General features: G+C 28.1%; 1 protein-coding gene across 1 annotated transcript in view; it reads left to right on the top strand.

Moving 5' to 3' along the window:
- LOC113383570 overlaps window positions 1-13,765 on the top strand; it is a 62,518-nt gene that overhangs the window by 15,719 nt on the left and 33,034 nt on the right. Inside the window, exon 2 of the mRNA XM_026621826.1 lies at window positions 4,165-4,254. The gene's annotated coding sequence lies outside the window, so the exon portion shown is untranslated. The remainder of the gene's footprint in view (window positions 1-4,164; window positions 4,255-13,765) is intronic.

Raw genomic sequence — 13,765 nt, 5'->3', positions numbered from 1 at the left:
CCTGCCTGGAGATAATAAAATATTATAATTATACCAGGGTTGGGAGTGACGCGTTAACACCGGCCGTCACATTGGTCAGTTGTGCAGTAGAATCGCCCTATAAATCTTCTTGCAAGGCCGAAGCAATACAACTTACGACACGTATTCATCCAAATTTTGTAAAAAAATATTTTCTGATATAAATGACCACAGTTTTGAAGTAATTTTTCTATAGCTAATATCTATGTGATAGTGTGGTTGTAATTAAAATATAATAGACCAGGTTGAAACATGATTTTATTTAAAAGTTTATGTGCAAGTATTTGACGATATGAATTTTTTTCACAAAATAATATGGACATTTTTTTTAAAAATATTTTATAGATTTTTATTTGATTTATATGTGTGAAAAAATCCTAACTGAGAAGCAATGTATATCATTCAGGATTTTTTTCTGAAATTATAATTGAAATATTAATCAAATCATAAGATTACAATTGATATTCTATTGCATTTTACTACTAACGTATCACTTACTACAAAAATTGGTAAAACTTCTACAACTCCATATTGTTAAAGAAAACTAGTAGTGTGCATGGCATCGTGCCTTAAGGCATATTGCTGGAACTTCCCGTACCGTAATTAAAATCTCTTCACATTATTAAAACCTCTATAAAATATCTGATAATTTGATGTACATATGTTCAATAAACATTTTTGACCGCCAAATGACATTTTTTTAAACTAATTTTTATCGAGAGTCCACAACCGCTGGACCTGCCTTCCCAAACATTTAATCAGTTTTTCATCTTGCCAATACAAATAAAATGTTTTTTGATTTATTAAAATCGGATTTTGGCACTTTTTGCCCCGTATCTTCGGAACGGCTAGACTTGCCTTCGCCAAAAACTAATCAGCATGTCTCCTTTTTAGTACACATCGAATGGTTTTTGAATTATTTAAATCGGTTGATCGGTGTTTCCGAAATCGTCAACGAAAATTTGTATCCGCACACACACATACATCCATTTTTCTAAGTTATGCCAAAATGTTCAAAAACCTTTGGAACGTAAAGATATATAACAATTTGCATTTTTGATTACAATAACGTACCCTACGGGGAAGTTAAAAATAATCATTTATTCGGTTATATTTGAATTAACATTTTTCCAAATGATTATATTTATTTCTGCACAAAATTTATTGTTAATTTAAATTTTATTAAATCATTTGCCGTTTCTCACAATAATATACTGTTTAATTATTTTAAGTGAAGTTTAAATTCGTTTCTAACCATAGGATTTATGTTTGAAGCGGTTTAATGCATGTGCATACATTCAAATTAACTTTTAAAAGGCAATGCGTTTACTCTACAAAATAAACCAAGCAATTAACTTAAAATGTTCTCGATACTCTTTCAAGTTTGGAATTTTTACGGTAAATGCAAATACAAGAGTATTTCCAGAGATTTTATGGCAGAAGAAGATATATTTACTTAAGTAATTACCGATGTAAATATTATCTATAAAAATATTTGCGACGAAAATATATTATGTTTAACCTTTTAACCTTTAAGCTGTAAGATAAATGATTCAAGTGCTTAATTAGAGCAAATGACAAACTTTTTTTTTGGCAACTATTATGAAAATTAGAAGTACAAACAATATGTTCATGTTATTACAAATTACTTGTTCGTGCTTGCTTTATTACAATAATAAATTATAAGAAAATGGGAATAGCATTTTCAAATTCATAAACTATGGTTTTAAAAACTGAGAAGTTTTACAGATTTTTTTATGTAGCTGATTTTTTTGGTTTAGATTTTACACTAATTGTAAGTTAGCATTTTCGCACAATGCTGCGCAAAATTAAAAATATATTAGCGATATTAGATAAATTTTAATATAAAATATGGATAGGTTAACCGTTATCCATTGCGGTGGTAATAGCTCAGTTAGTAGCATGCCTGACTCACACGCTAGGGACACCCGGTTCGAGTCCTTGTGGTGACATAGAATTGTCATTTGATCTGTTCGATTGAAATTAAGTAGAATTTGAATTGTTGATTTGAAATAGAATAGCATTAGATATTAGAAGAAGAAGCAAGTTAAGAAGATAAGGAAGAATGAAGAAGTTAGTTGTTTTATTTGTTGGTAAAAATAAGAATATAAAAAATTTCACTAAGTAACTGTCGTATTTTTGGGTGCACTTTGAAGTTATTGTAAACTAATAATATCTTCTTATCAGAATATTTTTTAGTGCTATAGTTTTTATATTGCATATCCCATCAAAACAAATATTGAAGTTTTTATTTTTGATGTTATTTGTCCTTCACTTTTAAATCGCTAAAAAAAATCCATAAACATGTAAAGGAATGAATGCATTATTTTATTGTTTTGCGAATGTACTCGTATCATATTTTTTTTAATCAGAAAACAACTAGAGAATTAAAAAAAATATCACTTACTAATAGAATTCATTATATTTTATATTATACTAGCTGACCCGGCAAAAGTTTATTTTATCATATAAGGTATTTGTAAACAAGTTCTAGAGAATCCAAGAAAAATACTAATTTACTCTGCTTAAAAATAAAAGTGTATAAAGATGTATAATATTAGTGGTAAAGACATTAAGGTTATATAGAAACAATAGAACCCCAAACTGCTTTTGTTTAATATAATATAGTTTATATTCACAATATTTTTTGACCATATTTTGCTAATACAATCAATCTGGAAGTTTTACACACCTTGAAAAATATAATCGAATCTAAGTTTTTTTGGTCTTTCGACTTATATAGTCATTGCAAATTCTAATTATTTTATAATGATTTATATATTCATTGCAATTTTCAATGAGTTCTTTCATAGACAGGCTTTCAAATAAATATGATTTGCAAAAAAGAGTGTCACAAATCCAAAAAAGTGTTTTCATATTTACATTTAAAAAGTTGATATTTTGAATAATGTTTTTGTGCATAAATAAAACTACTAACTACAATGGAATAATATTCATCTAAAACATCCTATCAAATGTAATTGAACATCATCTGTCTAAAACATTTGACATTTGACGTATCAGACGCCGTCCATTATTTCATTTCAATTATGCTTCTACAAAAATTTCTAATTAAAAATGTAAAGTTTCTACGCGGGATTGAAATAAGCTTCATTTTTATATATAAGATAGAAGAACTTAAAATATGAGATTTATGGGATAAATATATAAGTATGTATTTTTTTTTGGCAAATAAATAGTCGGCTCGATTATCGCGCTCCTGTAACTTTGAGTATTGATGTTATCCATTACGACTTGAAAATATAGAATTTATTTTCAGTTGATAATGTACTATACTGTACAATTAAAAATAAAGTATATATGGCAATTGGAAATTGAATTACTTATTATTATATACTGCAAGTTCATATAAACTCAACCTTATCATAATAAAAAAAATCGTAAAGTTTTGTTTATACATTTGTAAATAAATAAGAGATCTTTATTAACGCTTCGAATGAGATCACAAAATTGGCATTGATATAAAATGTTGCTCATCACTCTTACATCTAAGTAAAAATAATCTATATATTCATACTAATTAAAATATATTGATTCTATCATTTTATGATTAAGATTACTAATTAATGAATGATTTTATTATAATTATTTATTGCATATCTCATTATGGTGAAACTCTATTCATTGCAATAAATTTGAATACAAGCTTTTTAAAAAATAATACATGAACAAAACCAAGCATTTCAATGAATACCCCTTGTGCATTCACATGAACATTTCATAACTTAAATAAAAGCAATTTTAAGCTTAGTTTATTAGTTTTAGTTAGAACAATGTCAGAAGCAAAGACACCATATAAACCCTTTAATTTTGACAAGATAGAATACTCCACAGCTTTAACTCGAATTATTTCATTTCAATTATTTCTTATATGAATGTAATAAAAAGCCAAGGAATATGTCGCTCTAAATTACTCTCATTGTGAATCTATATGGATGTGCTCTAGAAATTCAGCTGAACATTAATTTTTTATCTAAGATTTGATTGCAAATTGCTTACCATTAAGCGAGTATTTCATTACAGCGATAAAGAATTCTTGGAATTTTTAACTAAACTAAAATTGTTTATAATATAATGTTTCATTAATTTGTTGATTCATTTCAGATAACGCGAATGCGTGCTGCTAGGATGCGGTTCTCAATCCGTGAGGCCGCTGCAAGACTGACATAGGCGATAAAGATAACTAAGATAAAGGTATGGTAAATCATTATAAATAATTCGCTCTTTTCGCTCTTTTTTGTTTTTGTTTGGGCAGCAATTATAACCATATAAGTTCTATAAGACGTTGTGATGTGTATCCTTAACCTAATGCAATCCAGTAGTCAGTAGTTGGCCATTTTCTATTTGATGCGAACTTTTTTATTAAAATTTTTATATAATACTGGCGAGATATATGTTGAAGCAATGCTCCAATAGGCTTTCTCCACTTGTTATTATAAATCTACATATCAACTTAAGATTGGATATCGTTACTGCTTGGTATCTAGCTGACCGAGGTGGGTACCGAATCCGAAATCAGTGGTGGCTAGAACATGTTGTTACCACGGCTTAAATAGCGTTCTTCAAGATTAATATTTGTAATATATGTCGATGATGCAGAATTTGAAAAATTCTTTTAGAATTCTGGCAAAATAACAGTCGTTATTTTTTCAAATGTAAAATGTGCAGTGCTGTAGAATATTAAATGGCAGCATCGCATTGCAAATATATATTAGGTATTCGGAAAATGAATTAGTATTTTGTAGTTAACTAGGTGTTACCAGTTGACAGTAACCAAAATTCCAAGTCATGAATTGGTAAATTTGATATTGCCTCTAACACTTTATTTTACTTTTTGTTATTCAGTGGTTTGCATAGTTGCTCCAATGAGCAATTGAGTATGGAGTACAATTGTTTACAATATTTCAAGTATAGATAGATTCTTATTGATTCTTGCATTAAGGTGACAGTAAATTTTGCTTGATGTTTTGTGTTGTTGTTCTTAATGACATCCACTACAAAAGGGATGTTGACTTTTTTAAGGGATGCACATTAGGCTAGGTGTTTGGTAGGTCGGAGGGCCATTTCTTGCTTAGTCTTCTTAACGGTCTGTGAATCGCTTGAATAGTAGGATTTGTATGCTGGGTTTATTTATTGTTGAAAGATGCACTTCTAATCTTGATCATTTCGTTGACTGTAGAGATTTTCAAATTCTTATGTAGGCAAAAGTTCGAAATACACCAAGGCGCATTAGTTGAGATACGCAGAATTATGTTCTGGAACCTTTGAATGATGTTTATGTTTGATTTACAAGAGCAACCCCATAGTTCGATACCATAAGTCCAAATGGGCACCATGATAGTTTTGTACGGAAGTACCTTGTTATCGAGAGAGATTTCGGATTTCCTCCCAAATGAAATCTTTTAATTTCAGTTGAAATGAAAAGTGAAAATACTTCTATTATCGCCTTCCATTTGTACAAAATTGATTTGACTTTTTCACACACACAATTTTTATTAAAATTGCTTTAAAAACTTAATGATTGTGTGGGTTGTGTATGACCTTTGCGTACAGAAACACAATTGAATCCTCTGCCCGGGAAAATTAAAATACAAAAAATCCTAATATTATGCCTTAATTTGGCGGAGTGGTGAACTATATCTTCTCCTTCTGTCGCCATGTTTGTATAATATTATAACTTCATATCTTAAACGTTTTTTTGCAATATGTCAATTAAGACAACCATTACTAAGACTGATGATGTTTATTTATAGCAATTTAAAGCAGCATCCTTTGCAATACTAATGTTTACTACTACTAATAATAGTAATACATTTATTCGTACTGTGAACCCTCTATAGAAAGTTTGACCTTATTTTAGTTTGAACTAAATAGATTATAAATCTATTTGATTTTTCATATTTGTATGTTTTTTATATATGTATGTTCTTTGAACAGCGATGAGTACTTCTTGGTTTTGATGATTTGACTTAACTAATTACTTCGACAACCTGACCAGTTGCCCCATGATGAAAAATCATGGGAGTCCCATCTCTATGTGATCATTTTTCATCACATGCTACTATTTAGATAGTAGTGATGAGTTTTATTGATGCTGCTATGCCGGATAAAGTGTATTTTTACTTGAAAACATATTGCTTTCTATATTTCTAAGTCAAACCGATGTCACTACTGCTTGACACCAAGCTGCTCGAGTGGGACTTCTGATTCAAATCGCTTGGCTCTTACTACTAGCCAGCTCCTATTTGATTTTAGGTTTACAGTCAAATAGACATTTTTTAATTCTAAAGTAAATTTGTTATTAAAAAATATCACAAAAACCACAAACAATATATTTAAAGACAATACCACGTTAACAAAATATAAATGTGGTGGAAAAATTTTGATGAATTGAAACTGAAATATTTATTTTAACTAAAGATCTTTTATAGAACCAGGTAGCACATAGTTGGAATAACAGAAAATTATTTTTGTCACAGAACCTATCAAATTAATTGTTAAAATACCATGGCAAATTAATTGTTACAATATTTAAGTTGTTAAATAATGAATATACTATATTGCATTTACAAATAATATTTTCTCATATATTTTCTTATTATTAGCATTAACTATATAGAGAAGCATTTTACTTATGTAATTTTGTATTTCATATTTTCCATTAATTAAATTTTTAATTATTATTTGAGTGTGGATGATTATGATATGTAAGAACTGTACACTCCACATATTTCGAGCATTGTATGTAACATTTTCTAAAATTTATTTCTTGAATTTTTGTATACTGCGATTTGGACTCAAAGTTGTGCAAGGTTTGATATCAAATTTATTAACTCGCATCTTATAAAATCTATTTATTAAATCAAGATCATTAAATGTTTCCAATCTTTTTTTTTCATTCGAAAATAATTTAGAAAGAAGAATGATAACTAGTGGAGTGCATGACATCGTGCATTAAGGCAAATTGCTGGAACTTTTCGTACCATAATTAAAAAACATTTTTGACCGGCAAATGACATTTTCTAAACTTATGTTTATTGAGAGTCCGTAACCGCTCGACCTGCCTTCAGAAACCTTTTAAACTTAAAGATATATAAAAAAATTTATTTTCGATTTTTTGCGATTACTATAACTTGCCCTGCGGGAAGTTAACAACCATCAGTAAATATATTACGTGATAACCAACATATTAAAGATATTAAATATTTTTGAAAAATGAAAACTTAAAATAGGCAACAAAATATTAAATTAAATGTACAATCCTCTTGCTTGCTCATAAGTCGGATAAAGGATCGAAGGGTTTACAAGAGTTGTTAAAACAAATTTAAACCAAATTGTAAATGTCTCTTTAACGATTGAACTGATGCCTAATTTTGTTTTGTAAATTATATCTTTTAACATATACAATGTTATATGCAATATATACATATACAGACGCATGTGTATGTGTATGTGTGACACAGGTATACATGTGTGTGTGTGCGTGTATTCATTTAGAATTTTTGATGCAGTCATAAAACCATACTAAACTTTATATTACCGTCGACAGAATTAAGATTTCCGCATTAACGGTAATAAACGTGCTTAGACTTACTATAATAATTGAAGTTCACTTGTTTAAAGTGCCATTTATTAAGAGCACTTCATCTATCTGACTTTCTATCTTATATTGAATTATCATTACTTTAGTTTTCCACATACAATGCGGAAGAATTGTCGGCTTCAGTAATATTATGAATACTTTGGCTTATGTTTAGGCATATTGTCCCGCTGGGCTTTCGCCAAAAGCCACTTAGACTATTGGGATACCTAAAACGGAATGTTCGGGTGTGAGAGTCGTGTTTAGTATCGATAAATGAATTCTTAATAATATCAATATGGTAGACCAATATCAATGATGTTAGTTGGAAAAGAATTCCGTTCTATATAAATAAATAAGCTGGGCAGCCATTGGGACATCTATACAATTGTTGATGGAAGCGATATTTTGTCTTTCAGCAAGTTCGTGACCAACAGAAGAAAAAAAAAGAATTTCTATATACATTTGTCAACAACAATCATAATTAAGTATTCTATAAGTTGTTGTTGTTGTACCTTCCTTAATTGAGAGTTGAGAGTTTTAAGAAGGAATCCCAAGTGTCTAAATATCATCTGTTGAGATATTAGATACATTATTATAATATGTATTAAAGAATTGTCATGAGGATATATATTGCATCAATTACTCGAAAGCTCATTATCACTTAAAATCATGTTCTATTTATAATCTTAAGTGAAAATCTGATATCTCTGCTGCTTGATATCAAGCTGGTCAAGGAATCGAGTCCGAACCAGTGGTTTCTAATCCTTATGAGATTAACTTAAACAGTTTTAGAAGGCAACCCAAGTGATTTAAACAATATCATCTGTTGAGATATTAGATACATTATTATAATATGTATTAGAGAATTGTTGAGGATATATAATGCAAGAATTCTTCTAAAACCCATTTTTACTTGAAATCATGTTCTATATCTCTGCTGCTTGATATCAAGCTGGTCAAGGAATCGAGCCCGAACCAGTGGTTTCTAATCCTCGTGAGATTAACTTTAACAACTCGTTGTTTATTAGTAATTCGCATCAAGAAAAAATACAAGAAATAAAAAAAAATCAAAATTAAGTATTCTATAAGTTGTTGTTGTCGTTCCTTCTTTGAGAGTGGAGAGTTTTTAGAAGGCAACCCAAGTGGTTTAACAGTAATATTATTTATGTTGAAATATTATTATATATGTTAATAATATATATTAGAGTATTGTTATACGAATACATATTCCATCAATTTCTCGAAAGCTCATTTTCACTTGAAATTTTTTATCTATAATCTTTCAATTCAATCGGAAAGCCCATTTTCTCTTGAAATCATGTTCGATTTATAATCTTAAGTGAAAATCTTATGTCTTTGCTGCTTGATATCTAGCTGGTTAAGGAATAAGGAGTCCGAGCCAGTGGTTTCTAATCCTCGTGAGATTAACTTTAACGACTCTTTGTTGATAAGTAATAAGAAAAAATACATTTATGGGCCCATTCTGCCATAAAATAAACCAATTTTATCGCACAGATATGTTACCTAGCACTTCTCATACAAAATGGTATTAGAAACTATCGAAATTCCGCAGATAGAAAACCTAACCTAGAAAACGCACAAATGTCAACAAAAGAATCTTATCATAAGTGCATCTTTGTGAAGTCACTTGATAAAATACGACTGAAGTTACTTGATAAAATACGACTATTTTACATGTAAAACGCCTGATCGCACAGCAAATACATAGCTTTTAGACTGTTTATCACTACCAATTCATACATATATAGACCCGTAACATAGCGTTATCATAACATTTCTATTTTATCGGAGAACTGACCCTTTAGTATCCGATGTTACTTTATATGTAGCTGTGATGAAATGTCTAATGAAAGAACTAAAACTGAACCTGTTACTGATCTAAGAGCCATTACAGGAATTGTTATCAAGCTTCACCCATGAATGCAACTATTAGATTCTTAAACAAACCTACATAAAATTTAATGACAAGTAATATAGGACAGAATTCTATTGAAAACAGGGGTTGCCAAGCTTTAATCTGATTGAAGGATATGAATAGAAACGATTTGGAATATTATAAAGTAATAGAAAAAAATGAATAACATTTGAAAGTTTTCTATTCAGTTTTATAAGTCTTCTTCATTTTATATTGCCAAGTTTTGAGAGTTTTGGTACTTAAATATAAGTATTCTGAAATTAACCTCTTGCTCACAATTCATAAATATTTATAACATTTATCAACATTACAAACATTGAATGATTGCCAATATATTTTATTTTTACAAAACCAAATATGTACTTAAATATTTGCTTATGCTGTTCTTCATAACATACGCCAAATATAGAAAATTGAGTTCTTCCCAAATATGCAAATATTTATGTTTTCAGTTAATAGGAAACGTTCATAAAAATACCACATAATTATATACCTACTAATATATTGAAAATAATGATTTTAAAATACATAAAATGATTATTGATCGTTAAATACTAAACGTGGCATTTAGCTTCTCCTCTTTTCAAATTATACTATAGATACTCTATAAACATTAATTTATAATGTATAACAAAAATTATAATCTTTAAAGAAAAACTGATTATTTAAATGTTTTTTTCTTGTTTCTATTTTTTTTTTAAACCAGAATATTTTAAGAGTTGTTATTTTTTTATTATTAAAATTGTGTTTTCTTTCTTTTCTTTACTAAATTTGTATCTTTCAGCAATTGTTGAAAAAAAAATTTTTTTATTTAATTGCTGTTTTTTTCTTTCTGTACTTTGGTTCCAAATAAATCAACAACTCTAGTGGTACATGGTATTGTGCCTTAACATATATTGCTGGTACTTCCCGTACTTTAATTAAACATTTAAATATATCAATTTTCAAAATCTCTGACAACGTCAAAAGATTTTGTATTATTAAAGTCATTTTTTTCTCAACAATTTTTCTTGCCCATTTCACATAATAATATTAAAAAGATTAATAACAATTGTTTGAAATGTTTTCAAATAGATTATTATAAATACTGTATTTTTTATTATGCGAATTTTATAGACAAAATAGAAGAGCTTTTAAATTAGACATATTAGAAAGTAATATGTAAATAAAATCTTCTTAAGCCTAGTTAGATTAAAAGATCTTATTTTATATTAAATCATCATAAATTTTACGATCTTATCGTTATCTTTCTAATAATTATATATAAAACGTATAATAACTTTTATATTTATAAAATAAGATGCTTAATTCTATACCTAGAATTTGTCCTCAAAGTTTATAATTATTCTTTTTTCTCTTTAGTTTATTTCATGTTATATGATATTTTTAAGTTTATCCCTTAAATGCTTCTATGCCTATTTTTGTTATAAATTATAAATTTTGAAAAATGAGGTTCAAACAAGAAATTTTTGTCTTTGAAAGATATGTATATACTTTTTTTTCTTTGGCTCATTTCATCTACTAACATGATGTTTTCAACTTTATCCCTTAGATGCTCAATTTTGAACCTTTAATTTAAATTCTTTAATTTGTTAGGGATTATCAATTCTTAAAAAATGAGTGCACAAGTCAGATTTTTTGTCTATGAAATATTTGCAACATTGCTATTTAGAACATATTATTTTTTTTTTCTTTGCCCATTTTATCTAACACGATATTAGCTTCAAGCCTTGGCAATAATTTTTGATCAGAACTATTAAATTAAAGTTGAACTCAAATTTCGCTATAAATTTTTGTTTGTATAAACGACCATGTTTGTACTGAACCCACAAAATCCGAGATTTGCTCCCATTTCTCTGTTTTTCATTTTGCTATGTGTATTAATCCAATCTTCTTTAAAATTCTAAAAGCCTACACGGAAGACATTTTCGATAAACAATGAATATTATTATGCTTCTTTTGTATTGTTAGTTCTATTTGTCGTACTCAAATTTATTTAATACCCAAATCAAACAGAAAATACAGACGTACATTTTATGTAAAGCGTAATTTATTTGTAATGTGAGTCTAGACAATACCCATGACATTTGATAGCAATTTGAATATTAACCGCATGAAATAATTACATGTTGACATACATTAAATATTCATGTATCTGGGTACATAAAGTATACAAATGTATATATATATATATATATATATATATCTGTATATATATACATTTTATGTATATCTAAGCGAACATACTTAGGTACACGAAAATGGTTTCTTCGTGCTGATATATATAATTCAGGAGATGATATCAACTTTGACCTTCCCAAATAAAATTATGTTTCTCGTATCGCATTTTCTCTACGTAGCATTTTTGTACTTTATATTTTGTGTTTTTACATACAAATGATTGTCTAAAACCTTTTTATTGTTCTGGAAAAGTTCGAATTATTGCAATGTCATAAACGTTGGGCTTAATCAGTGAAAACATTCGAAATGGAATATACCAGGATTGTAATATAAATGTTTCTGATTGTTAATAGTTGTATAAGTGAATACATTATTCGGTATCTGTAACATTTAGGTGAAACTGGGACTGGGCTCATGTAGTAGATTTTTTTTGGCAATATTAAATTAGAACTTAAAAATGGTAATTGAATTATTTATTCCAATAATTGCAAAGGGTTTTCAGGTTTAGGACTAATATTGTCTTCATATTTGGCTGTATGTATTTATGTTAGGGAAAATACAGACAAAATGACATACGTGGAGAAAATGACACAGTGGCCTTATTTAAAAATTGGTTTGTTTGAAAGCCTTAATCACAATCCTGTCAGATGTTGACCGTCATTGTCACAGGCTTGTCTCAGTATCAGTTCATACGTGTCATTATTTTGAATGCAGTTTTCTCATGATTTCTGGAGACTTTATTGTTATTAAAATAAATTAACTTATCAGTTCTCATCTTTTGATGAAATTTATTACAATAATCAGGCGTTTGATGGAATTTTTAATTTTTTTCACTTTCGGACAAAAAGATATACTTATACAATGGACAAAATGACGACTAGTACTATTTCGTAAGCGCTATAGGGTAATTCATTAGAGTACAAGAAAAAATTAAACACATGGTCAATGGTGATTGCCCTTTAATTTCTACTATAGCTATTTCTAAAAACAGATCAAAGGGTCCACTGGTAAAAAATAAACTTGCATTTATTACAAAGGTCACTTTTTACCTTCTGAACCCAACTTTCGAAGGTTGGTTACGTATGATTTGCCAGCCATTTTAGATTTACGCGGATGTCCCAAATAGGTCCAAAAGATTTATTTGTGAACTGTCTTTTTAAAACTTAGTGTTTTATTATTATTAGTACATTATTACTATATATCATTTTATCCGTACTATAAGGACAAAAAGATTTTTGTAATTAATTGTATATGTTCTTAACTAACAGTCCGAATTTCGAGTACTAGTACCCGTCCCGCACAAAGTGTGTTAATAAATATGTTATTATAGTTCCTACTTAATTAAAAGACTATATAACTGGTAGTCAATCAAGATGGGTAAAAATGAATGTTTTACAATTAAAATATTATTAAAAACAAAACATCATGCCATTTTGTCCGTACTTCTCCTATATGTATATTTCATTATATTACAAAGAATCCCTTTGTAATATATTTCATTAAATTAGTTGTATTGATTTTTAATATATTTTACTCAAATAATTTTCATATCATATTTTAAACAAATATTTAAATCTTATGTGTATTTGATGTTATTGCAAATATATTCAGATACAAATAATGTAGCATAATGGTAGTGTACTTATCAAGTACTTATTTTTTTTACTTAATTATTTATTGTTCCACTTTTTTCGTTTTAATTTTATTTTGTAATAATGTATGAGTATATTTATTGTATTAATTTCAATATATTTATTATAATAGAATATTACATTGTATTAAAAAAAAGCTTCAAATTAGTTCTATTCAATTCAAACAGCGCTCCACGAACTGGTGGAGAAGATTATCATCTCACTAGCTTTTATTTCAGTTTGTTTTCTCTACATCGCATTGAGTCTGAATTTTTCATACAAAGTACGATTTATTGAATTTTTTATATAAGACTGCGCATTTTACATTTTCCATATTTCTTTGCAGACTTCATCTTTTGAATTTTGAAATTATTC

Source organism: Ctenocephalides felis, unplaced genomic scaffold (genome assembly GCF_003426905.1).
Source record: "Ctenocephalides felis isolate EL2017-DRISC unplaced genomic scaffold, ASM342690v1 CF-g0.4_SCAFFOLD_03570, whole genome shotgun sequence".
Taxonomy (NCBI): Eukaryota; Metazoa; Arthropoda; class Insecta; order Siphonaptera; family Pulicidae; genus Ctenocephalides; species Ctenocephalides felis.
Note: the sequence above shows the minus strand (reverse complement) of the source record. Positions and strands in the feature narration are given on the sequence as shown.